The sequence below is a fragment of the Thalia democratica genome, chromosome 5, assembly GCF_965202585.1.
Source record: "Thalia democratica chromosome 5, ktThaDemo2.hap1.1, whole genome shotgun sequence".
Classification (NCBI taxonomy): domain Eukaryota; kingdom Metazoa; phylum Chordata; class Thaliacea; order Salpida; family Salpidae; genus Thalia; species Thalia democratica.
The window spans coordinates 37,624,883-37,638,318 of record NC_139169.1 but is presented as its reverse complement, the minus strand read 5'-3'; positions in this window follow the sequence as shown (position 1 = coordinate 37,638,318).

The following is a 13,436-nucleotide window of genomic DNA, read 5'->3' as shown; positions in this document are numbered from 1 at the left end:
TTAATTTTACGAAGAAGTTTTACTTAAAGTTAAAGTTGAGTTAGAACTGGCTAAAACACAAAAAATCAGGATGTAACGATAACATTTACAACAAAGCAACAACATAATGTGACACCTTCAGCTTTAATTTTCTGGTTTATTTAAAACACAAAAAAAATTGATAATGAACACATTTTCAACTGATTAATACAATAACTAAACCGGAAAGTATATTTTTAGTTAAAAAGAGCAACAGTATTTTATATTTCCTTATGCTTACAAAACTTTGTTTCGTTAAAGCATATTATTATTGCTTATATTTTAACACTGCAGAAATTTTTTTAGCATCGATATTTTGTAGTTGTTCAAACAATTTGAGTTATTTATCGAAATCACAACAACTTTTAAACCAACAATTTTGTTTCGCATGCACCTGTTTTTTTTGATTTTATCGCTTGAATCAACTCTGAATTATGCTGAAATAACAATTAGTAGCAAAATTGGCTTGAAACTTTAAAAACTTGTTTTTTTTACATTTCTATTTAAAAAAATAGATAAAAACTATGAGATATGATTTTAAATTAAACAAACTATTTCTTTTACCTCTTGAACAGTAATTCGCTATAATTTTAGCGTTTTTTTAAGTTGGTAAATAGTAAATATCTAGCTAAATTTTAGAATTACATAAAGTAAATGTATATTCATATAAATTTAACAAAAAATTAAATTAAAACCTTACTTATTTGAAATTTTATTCAAATTTTTTTTAATTTTTCTTTATTGGTAGTTTTATTAGTCGAAGATACTTTAAAGAATTTTTATTGTGAATTAATATTACTAATAGTCTGAAGATTATTAAGTATTAAAATTATATTTTTGCCATAAGTATATATAAAATCATATAATTAAAACACTTACACTTTATTTACCTTACACCTTAAAGCTTATGATTATTACCTTTACCTCTTTTGAATAATGTGATCATAATGTATATGAAAATTAATAAATCAAAAATTTATTAAACTGTTTGCTGTACAAAAACTAAGCAATAAAATAGACTGTTGCTGTTTAAACTTTGAAAACATTAAACAGGTTAACTAGAAGGTATTAAATTTTCTACAAGTTTCTAAAGTTGAAGAGAACAACTTAAGTTGTTTTGTACATGATAACTTACTGTTGTAAAAAATAATGTATAAAATTTTTCAGTTATAGATAATTAAAAGATGAAAATCAGTTTTTGGATATAAAAAATAAACGTAGAACAAATTCGGGTAATTATTCTTACTCGAGTTTCTAAAATACAATTGAGAAAACTTATTAGTACAACTGAAAAGAAAATCATTAAGTTACATTCTCAGAAATAATTAAAAAGTAGTACGTAAGTTCATAAAAACGTAAGAAAATAAGTGAATATGTATTTCCGAATTTTCCTTAATGATATTCTACTTCTTATTCATCAATTCTTATACCATTGTTTACAAAAATTATATCTTAGTTGTTTTAATTTTAACAAATTTTCTTAAATATTAGTGTACTGTTCAGTAAATCACGCACTACAAACATTATTTTACCTTAATACAAGTTTTTTTTTTATAAGTCACTATAAATTGTACATAATGTAAAAACAAGTACATTTTTGGACAATTAAAATTAAGGTTTTAAATTAATCCTTAATGAAATATTAAAGTTGAATAACACAAAACTATAATTATATATAGTTGCAGCTATAATTCCCAGAATTTCAATTTATTACTTTTAACTACTTTAGCCTAAAAAAACAAGCTCGAAAACTTTAAGCTCTATCATTTTACTTTTAGAAAGCGAAAGAAAAATAAACATTTTCATTAAATATAAAAGTATAACCTAAGAACTACTCTAAGTTTTAATATTTAGGTTTTATTTTAAAGTTAGTTAGAACATTGATTAGAAACAGCACTTTTTTTCTTAGACGTGCATTAAACTAAAAAATGTGAAAACAATTATGTACAAGAAAAAGAAAAATTTTAAAGCTAACTACAATATGGTCGACTGGCTTGTGATAAATCAAAAAACTTTCTCATAAAGCTTAGCACCTTTCAATTATTTTATTTTTTAGTTAAAATAAGCACTATAAATACTAAAAATAAATAAAGTTATAAAACTTGTTTAAAATAGTTGTAATATACCAAATTTAAACCTTCTCTTAAGATATAGAATCTGCATAGCGGTGACAGTTTAAATGATAGATTTATGACTTTTCTATTGACCACATGCACCAATGAAATATGACACCTTGTATAGATGGATTGTGTACCTTCCTTATAACCTGATACCCGTCTATTTTCAGCTTTCCAGTTGGTTAATGCACGTTAATTTTGTTGAAATAAATAAGTAATGGCTTAAGACTTGCTATTAAATCACTTGCTGGTAGAAGACAGAAAAATTGTTTTAGCTTTAAACGATTTAGCAACGTTAGTTTGAATAAACAAAAAGTTTGTATTTGTTGTTATTATTATTGGAGTTTATTGTGCGAAGATGAACTCGGGCATTAAAACCTGAGCCGCTTAAACAATACACACAAAAAAAGAAACAAACAAATTACATTCAATGAAAATTAAAATCTAAACATAACATAGTAAAAAAAATACAAACAAATAGTCCTGTATGATAAATAATAACTTAGTATGCACAAAAAACAAAACGAAATAAATTCTCATATAAAAACTTATGCATAGACAATAAAAGATTACATATTTTCAAAAGTTATATATAACAACTTATAATCTGTAGGGGGAAGGCGTAGGGAAGAAAAATTATTCTTAGTGATACGAATATTTTACAATGAATTTTTATTCGTAAATCACTGTATTTTACTTGTGTTTATATTATTAAAATCGATTTTTTTTAGTTTTAATCGAAATTGTTCCACCCTCCCACACGAAACCACATCTTGCGGTAACCTATTCCACATTTTTATTGTTCTGCAGAAAAAATAATTTTGCCACTGACTGTTATTAAAACTATATTTACATTTTATTTTTTTATCATTTCCTCTCAAATTACAATTGGTCTGAGAAAAAACAAAAAACTGATTGAAAAATTCTTTATATTTACCATTAACAATTTTAAAAAGTTTTATCGAGTCAAACTACCAACGTTTAGATTTAGCAACGTTTGCTAAAAGAACAAAAAGTTTGTATTTTGAATAAAAATTTCGAAATGATTTTGTTTAGAATTATCTAAACTAGATTATAGTTTAAGGTTGTGTTTGGTTATTTTACTTTCACAAAAAAATATACTTCAAACTTATTTTTTAAAACTATAGAAGTTTAACTAAATGTTATCTACTAAACATAAATTTTCACTAAAAAATTACAACTGCTTGTTATGAATGCATTAGTTAATAATTTTATTGTGCTTTAGAAAAACAGCATAGACAAAATTTTTCATTTACTGTTTTTTTACATAGTTATATCGAAATTACTTACATTTTATTACCGAATTAAACTTATAAGCTTTTTCTAAAAGCTAGATAATGCACGGTTGAAGATTTTACGGAGAAAATGAACATGTAATAAAGTCGAGATTATTTCAAATGTCAATGTAACTTTATATTATTAATAAATCGAAAAGCTTCTTAACGACCTATTTAAAAATCCACCAAGATATTTTTCTCACAATATTATTTTGATATTATTTTCATTTTAAGGGTTATTTTTAATACTGTTACTTTGCATTACTATGTACTAAATTGATTTAAGACAACATTTTATTTTGTTTTAATAACCTAAAATTATTACTTACTCCTCGTTTAAAGCCATTTAAATGTAAATATTAGTTAACATAAAGAAATAAATCTTTAACATTTTTTAATCTTCGAGTTCATTGCTTTAAGTAAATCTAGAACTTTAAAACTTATCTAAAACAAGCATCTGCTTTAAAAGCAAAACACTTTGAGCCTTAATTTAATAAAGCTATTGTTGAATAAAATTATTTGTTTTTTAATATAGACGCTTACTAATTAATAAATTTTAAATCTTGTATAAGTTTTAACAACTGAAATCAAAAAGTATATTTATTCCACTACCTACAACTATAAGTTTTTATTTATGTGATATTTATGAAATGAAGAAACATCAAAGATTTTAAAATTAAAGAGGCTTTTATTCTGCAGAAATTTATACAAAATCTTTTCTGTACTGTAAAAGTTAAAAAGACGTACATTTAAAAGATAAAAGTAAGCCTTATCTGCTTAAAGTAACGCATTATTGAAACAACATTTCCTATAAAAACCTCATAGTGACAAACGTTCTAATATCAAAAAACTTCAGGGAAGAAACCTTTTTATTCTTTAGAACTTATCAATGTGTATTTTGAAGTTTCAATGTGTTCAAATTCCGACAATAAAGTTACTCGACTAAAAGGGAAAAATTAGAAATAAGATTAAATTAATAAAATCGTATCTTAATAATACTTAAAAAAATCTCATAGTGACAAATGTATAAACATCAACAACAAAGCAATCTTTATTCTTTTGAACTTACCGATGTGTATTTTGAAGTTTCAAGTATTCTCGTTCTAATCCCGATACTAGACTTAGCCGGTCTCTGTGACGCAACAGTGTCCGGTTACCAACCTTAGAAACCCTGAAATCCCGTGAAAGTCGGAAGTCGGTTGAATTTCATTTGATAATTGCCGCCATGTTGTTTAATTGGTGGGGAGTTGAAAAGTTTCACATGTGACTTTGAACTTTGTACGAAGAAATTTATAAATTTTAAGAGAATAGTTAAAACCTTTTTTTCTTAAGAGAACTATCTGATTAATCAGAAAATAAATGCTATTTGCTTTTTAAGTTATAGTTAATAGTAATGAGATTTAATCTTTTTTTTTTCTACTGAAATCATTGTTGTACATCTTATTCAAACATCATGCTATTCAAAAAGATCGAAAAATGTTTACTATCTATCAAATTAAACTTAATGTTGTTTTAAACTTTTAACAAAATATATATTATACTGATAAAATAATTATTTTTAAAATCTAAGGTTATAAATTGAAACATGTTTTTTTTGAAGCATAAAAGTTTCAATAGTCTACTGTAGTATAAAAAGCAAATGTTTAGTACTCCCTCAGCTAATTAGTGTTTAACAACGTAATAAATGAAGTTAATAAGACATAAAACTTTAGTATTTTTGTTCGGCTACAAACATTAAGTTAGGTTTTTTATTGAACTATTTAGAATAAACATAACTCTCAATCTAGTTTAAAAAAAGGCAGTAAGTTTATATTTAACACTTAGGATACTTGATCATTTTAAAGTTAAAGTCAGAAAATTCACTTTAGTATAAACATTCAAAAAGTAAGTTTTGTTGAAAATAGGGAAAAATATCAGAAATATCTAACGCTAAAGAGATATTATGGCTTACTTTTAGTCATTTATAAATTATAAAAGACAATAAACTTTAGCTTGTTTAAAGTAAATTCCTATAAGAAATATCAGGTTAGTAAACATTATATACTAAATTTGTGATGAAATAAAAGCTAGTGCGTTACATAACTAGTAACTTAATCTTGAGCATTATTTTAATCTTTAACTCAATAAGCACAACTAAAGTTTTGTTGAAACAATAGTTTAAAAGGTGTTCAATTTTGTTTAGTTTGACAAGTATTAAAATAAATTTTATTTTACTTTTTAGGTTGTTGACATTAACTCTTACTGTTACTTTTTATGAAAAGTGCTATGTTAAAAAAACATAAATAAAAAATGTAAATATACGGTTGAGTTACATAGCAGTTTTAAAATGTTAATGATAGATCTATATAAAATTAACTTTATATCAAAACAAGAAGTTTATAATACAAACTAAAACGGCTTTAGAAACAAAACAAGACTTAATACTAATACTTTTAACTAATTTGTTACATTGTATGTTAAGTATTTTACCCAACAAACTTGCTTTTAAAACTTATTTAAAAGAAGGAAATTATAGTTCAAATAAGTTGCACTGGCGTTTAGTTATCAATTATACTCAACGGTAATTGAATTTCGTAAAACGTAACTAATAACATAGTTCATTAAATAAATGTTGGTATTTCTGAAGTTTTCCATTCAAAAATTATAAATGATGTAAAAGGAATTTTGGTCAAAGTTTTGTACTAAAAAATTATAAATGTTTGTTAATACTTCACTATCATTTTGTATTATTTTATCTACAATAAGGCTTAAAAAATATTATTTTTTTTACTTTGCGAGTTTATTGATTTTTTTTTCATCTAGGGTTTTTAGATGCTTTTTAACGACATAAATTGCAAATTGCATAAATTGGTTTTTAGCTCAAACTATTTTTACAAAAGAAAATTGTTATCTGCACATTTATATAATATTTACGACAATAAAAAAAGCGAGCTTTTTCACAGCAAAGTTCATAGAAATTAGTAAAATTTGAACACATAAGTTTTAATGAATACTTAGTATTTGTTACAAATATAAATCATTTTTTATCTTAATTTTCAAGGCTTTTTTTCAATAGTTTAAACAAGATTTATTACACAATACAAATAAATTTTTTTAATATAAATGAATAATTTTGATAATCAAATGTGCACTGATTCTTTTCATTATTGATCTACTGTATAAAAAAGCGACCCTAAATACATATTTAATTTATATAGTTTTCACATTTTAATGCGAACAAAAATTTCACTTGAAAAAAATTAAAAACGTTGAATAAAAGCTGAAAGGATATTCAATTTTTGTTCAAGTAAAATGAAACTACTTGTGGCCATGTAATTACAAACATATGTCATTAATACTTAGTTGGTCTTACGCCAAAATAAACACAATAATATAATATTTAATTATGTCATCTGTTTAAGTTAAGATTTCAATATTGTTCTTTGCGACTTAAGTAAACAATAAAGTAATAGTCAAAAAATAATATCAAAAAAGTATTGTTCTAAACATAAACATACTTATAAAAAAAATAAAATAAGGTTGTTGTGTTCTAAAAATAGCTTTTAAATTTTCTAATAAGCTTCACCTAAAGCTTATTTGATTTAAAGAGTTAAAATATCTTTTAAAGTTTGAAGAAGTTAGAAATTCAACAAATAAACCTTTTTCAAAAACAATGCATAGTCACCATTTGTTTATTTATACCAGCGATTCAAATTTAAAACTTTGTCCGTTAGGTGGGACGCGAACGCCGGTGGAAGTGGTACTGCCTGAGAGTCGCCTGCAACTCTAGCAGTTGCAGGTCGTCGGCTAGTGCTCTTTTCTATAAAATCAAAAAACTTTGTGCTATGGTTTAAAATATATGTTAAAATGAAAAACTATAAAAGAGAAAATTTCAGTTAGGAAGTTTTATAACTTTTGTTTTCTATCGTAACTAGAAACTATAATTTACTTTAGCTATACTGCCTGCTAGATTTAGTTTAACTCAGGGATCGGCAGCGTTTTATAAGTCGCGGGCGAATTTTTCCATAAAAAGTTGCTCAAGAACGAAGTGTTTAGAAAAAGTTCTTTCGCAACTATCAAAAAAAAAGAAGTAATCAATAAAAATACTCTTGAATCTACAGCAGTGGTCTTCAAGGTGATCGAAATCTTTGCACAACAAACTGCGAAATCAATTTCAGTGCACCCTAGTTTAAGTTTAGTCAATTATTATGTTACATTGCTTAACAAACTATAAAACAGAGTAAAAGTTTTGTTTTTGGTTTGGAAACTATTTTTTGTTGAGTGATGGAAGGTCACGTTGTAATTGAAACTGCCGCTCGCGAAGATTTTTGTTTTTCAAAATTTGGTCCCGCAACTACCAAATGCCTGCCGACCCCTGAACTAGATAATGCATTTTTACCTGAAATAGTAAATTTTATTGCAAAAATTGGTGTAAATATAATTATACTAGCACAAAAATTTTATGAAATAACTAAATTTACTTAAAAAAGTTTGTAAAATAAACTACTTATGACGTAAATCTGAGGCTTTTATAGTCTGTTACTTTTTGTTATAATAAGCTGTTTTATTTAAAATATAACTTTTTTAACTGGTATTTGGACCAAAAAAACTTTAAATTAGTAAAAGGTCAAGAATAGATTTATTTACCAAGTTCAAGATAAAGATATAGAAAAAACTAAAAAAGTAAGCATTTTGCTTTATACGAGTTTAAGAAAGAATGCTTCTTTTCATTTTTCATATAGATTTTTTTTTTCAATAAATATACTTTAATAAAGCAAATACTTTTTTAGCTTGTAAAAGCAAATTTTCGTCGAGCTTTGTTAGTACTGTAATTTTACTGATTAAAATACAGTTGAAATCTTATCTACAAAATAACCTTTTTGAAAAATTCTAGTTGAGAAAAAAACTAAAGTTCAGATTGTTGATCAGATGCTTGTAATGAGTTTAACAGGAGTGTATAACTAAATAAAAATATTTTAATAAAAAATGAGTTTGTGAAAGAAAGCAAAAGTTTGTTGTTCTTGCAAAGAATAAAAAAAAAACAAACACGGATTGTTCAGTAATTTGAATTACAAACTGGCGAAGGTATTTTTTGCATGTAAATGTATTTAAAATTCTTTGTTCAGTATTTGATTTAGTCCTGGAAAAACAATTTAAGGCAAAATTTTACACTCACGGAGCTTTTATAGATTGAAAATTTTGAAAGTTTTAGAACTGAATGGGTTAAAAATAGAAATCACGAAAGTTTTATACTAAAAAAAAAGTTAAAAAAAAAAACGAATTAGTCATCCTGAAGCTTGTACTAATAAAACTAATAAACAAACAATGATATTAAAAGAAAAAATGAGCAAAAGGTAGTTGTTGTGTTTTCTAATTATAACGATTATTTTAGGAGTACTTTTAGATTAAAGAGGTAAAGGTATGTTATTTTTTTATTCGCAGTGTAAATTTAAACAGTTTTAATTTAATTGATCTTTTGTTTTTACTTTCTCAAATCATGCCTACCAAACCAATATTTAACACAAACAAAGTTGCTTTCTAGTTTTGTGCAGTATTTTAAAATTTTGTTTAAGAAGACTTTAAAAAAAATTTTCTTTTGTTTTAAAAACAATTTACTTGTTAGTTTAATAACATTTGGTTCTCTATTTATACTTCAAGCAAGCCATTTTTACAACCGCTGTAATCATTGTTTCGAAAAAAATTGTTTTTATTTTGTTACTTTTTATTTTAACTCATTAAATTTCTTTTTGTTTGAACATTACTAGTTACCTAAAAATCAAAGACAAAAGTATCCAATATATTTGAATATGTTAGCTTATCAATGTTTTAAATTAAAAACGCTATCTAAGTTTATCATTTTACATAATGCTATTAACAAAATTTTCTCTGAATTACTATCTAATTTTCATAGTATATAACTTGGATAAAAAAAAACTATTATTTTTTTTACATAGTTATAATGTTGAAAAGAAAAAGATGCAATAAAGCATTTAGATAACATTATAAGTTTCTGCTTTATAAGAATTACTAAATCTTTGAAATAAAGCAGTAATGAATAAATAAAAATAAACAGAAAATTTATCATAGTGAAAATAAAAACAAAGATAAAACTTAATAAAGTTGAAATGACTTTCTACTGATTACTTTTATGATTCTAGAATTACTACTTTAAATAAACTACTTAAAATGAAAATGGGGAAAAGATAAATAATTTTTTCTTTGTAAATATTTAAAAAGTTCTGCCATTTTTAAAAAACAATCCTAACACTTTAAGAATCAATTTTTTCGTATAAAACTTTTATGAATTTTGTTTTTTTAAGAAGCTGAATTGTTTCTAGTAGTATTATAGATTAAATAAAGAAAGTATATATAATACTTACCACTAAACTAAAGGGTGGCACATTATCATAATTATTACTTTGTTGCAGTATTCACGCGATAAATCTATTTAAAAGCGGATGTTGTAAACTGTTTTACGCAGATTTCGTGACGTGCTTCCAGTACTGAAAAACCAAACATTTTTTTATTGTTAGGAGTTAATTTCTTTTCAATGAATACGTAAGAAAAAAAAAGTTTTCTTTGCTTTTGATATAAAATAAACAACATTTTGAAAATTATGAGCATTCGGCAGGGCATTCGACAGTAATTGGTGTGCTTAAGTATGATGCATTTCAAACAAGTTAAATTTAAGATGCTTTCTTGATTAAGCTCTAAGATACTTGTTAGTATTTTATTATCATTTGTGTTTAAATGTAGTTTTAGTATAGTGTGATGTAGTTATATTGTATCTTTGTGTTATTTTAGTTAAAGTAAATAAAATATAAGTTTTGTTTCGATTGTTGTATTAATCTATAGTTTACTATTCCCTATTACCCCTTAAGAACTTCTCTTAACGAGATAACTTGTACATAATCTAAATCTTACATTGAATTATGTTGTAACCATGTAAACAAATTTATCGTTTTATATTGACAATGATAGTGAAAATAATTAAACTCAAGATTAATTAGAAGATGATAAAGTTTAAACTTAAGAGAAATAAGAAAATAATAAAGTTTAAAGTGAAGATTTTTAGAAGATGATGAAGTTAAAACAGGAGACAAATTAGAAGATGATGAAGTTTAAACTGAAAACAAATTAAAATATAATGCAAAAGTTTAATTGTAAGACAAATTTAAAAACACTTGAGTTAAAACTGAAGAAAAATTGAAAAATGGTAGAGTTTAAATTAAACAGACGAATGACTATAAAATTTAACAGTTTAACTATTTGACAAGTTAAAATATGAAAAAGTTTAAACTAAACTAATGTTAGAAGATGTACAAGTTTAATCATAAGACAATTTAAATATGATTAAGATGTAACTAAAAATAAATTAGAAGAGCACACAGTCGAAACTGAAGACAAGTTAGAAGATGATGAAGTTTAAACTGAAAACAAATAAGAAGTGTTGAAATTTAAACTGAAGACAAATTAAGGTATGAAGAAGTTTAAACTGAAAATAAGTTACAAGGTGATGAAGTTTAAACTGAAGACGAATTTGAAGATGATCCAAATTAGACTGAAGAGAAATCAAAAGATAATGGAGTTTAAACTAAAGATTAATTAGAAGATGATTAAGTTTAAACTGAAGATAAATAAAAAAATATAAATATAAACTAAAGAATAATTGGCAGGTGAAAAAGTTTGAACTTAAGGCAAAACATAGTATGTTGAAGTTAAAACTAAAGATAATTTTGAAAGTAAATGAGTTTAAACTAAAGATTTATTAGAAGATGATTAAGGTTAAACTGAAGATAAAGTAAAAATTTTTAAATATAAACTGAAGAATAATAGGAAGGTGAATAAGTTTGAACTTAAGGCAAAACATAATATGTTGAAGTTAAAACTAAAGATAATTTTGAAAGTAAATGAATTTAAACTGAATATAAATAAGAAGATGATAAAGTTTAAACTGGAGTCAAATTAAAAGATTGTAAAGATTAAACTGAATACAAATTAGGAGGTGAAAAAAGTTTAAACTGATGAGAAGTTAGAAAAATAAGAAGTTTAAACTAAAGACAAATAAAAAGAAAAAAATAATTGAAACTGAAGACTAATTTTAAGATAAGAAATTTAGACAAAAAACAAATAAGAGGGTGAAGAAGTTTAAACTGAACACAAATTTAGAACAATCTAAATTTATTTAGAACTATCAAGTATACACTTTTACCAAATAAGAAAACTTTAAACTTAAAACTAAGGACAAATTAAAATATTTCAAAATTTAAACTGAAAAAGAGTTAGAAGATAAGGGAGTTTAAATGAAGACGAATTAAAAATATAAGTAGTTTAAACTGAAGATAAATAAGAAAAGAAATAATTTAAACTGAAGAAGAATTTCAAAATAAGAAGTTTAAACCGAAGACAAAAAAGAGGATGAAGAAGTTTAAACTGAACACAAATTAAAAGATAATCAAGTATAAACTTTTGACAAATAAGTGGATTTTAAAGTTAAAACTAACGACAAACTGAATGGTTTCAAAATTTAAACTGAAAAAAAAGTTATAAGATGAAGGAGTAAAAATGAAAACGAATTAAAAAAACAAGGAGTTTAAAATGAAGAAAATTTAGAAGATGTTGTAATGTAAACTGAAGATATATTAGAAGATGATGAAATTTAAATTGAAAACATATTAAGGTATAAAGAAGTTTAAACTGAAAATAAGTTACAAGGTGATGAAGTTTAAACTGCAGACGAATTAGAAGATGATAAAGTTTAAACTGAAGATAAACTAGAAGATGATTTAGTTTAAACCAAAGATTAATTAAAAGATGATGAAGTTCGAACTGAAAATAAATAAAAAAATTATTAAGTTTAAACTGAAGATTAATTGGAAGGTGAAAAAGTTTGAACTTAAGGTAAAACATAATATGATGAAGTTTAAACTGAATATAATTTGGAAAATAAATATAATTAAACTGAATAAAAATAAGAAGACAAATTATACAGTAATCTTCCTTAATTGTACCAACATATGTTTCTGTGTGTTGATTCGTTAACACACAATACATATGTTGGTACAATAAAGGAAGATTACTGTATAATTTGTTTTTATTTATAATCCGGTGAACTTGTTTCACTAGAATCTTTTGTTAGCAAACGATTAAATTTATATTTTGAACAGTCAAAAATAAAAAGAATTTAAAGTTTAAACTGAAGTCGAATTAAAAGATTGTAAAGATTAAACTGAAGACAAATTAGAACGTGATAAAATTTAAATGGAAGACAAGTTAGCAAATGATGAAGTTTAAATTGAAGTCAAATTAGAAGATGAAGGAGTTTAAATTGAAGATAAGTGAAAAATTTAAGAAGAAAAATAAGAAGAAGAAATAAATTAAACTGAAGAAAAATTTCGAGATAAAAGATTTAAACAGAAGACAAATTAGAGGATGATGAAGTTTAAACTGAACACAAATTAAAAATAATCAAATATAAACTTTTGACGAATAAGAAGATTTTGAAGTTAAAACTAAGGACAAATTGAATGGCTTCGAAATTTTAACTGCAAAAAAATTATAAGATGAAGGAGTATAAATGAAAACGGATTAAAAAAAAAAGAGTTTATAATAAATACAATTTATAAAATGTTGTAATGTAAGTTGAAGATATATTAGAGGATGATGAAATTTAAATTGAAAACAAATTACAAGAAAAAGAAATTTAAACTGAAGGTAAATTAGAAGATAAAGAAGTTTGAAAACTAGACAAATTAGAAGATAAAGAAGTATAACTGGATACAAATTAGAGAAAGATAAAGTTTAAACTAATAACAAATTAGAAGATGATCAATTTAATCTTAAATAATAAAAAAATGATAATGTTTAAACTGAAAACAAATAAGAAGACGATTAAGTTCAAACTGAAAATAAAATAGAAAATGATGAAGTTTAAACTGTAAACGAATTAGAAAATTATCAAGTTTACTCTGTTGACAAATTAGAAAATTATGAAGTTTAAACTAAAGAAAAATAAGAAGTTGAT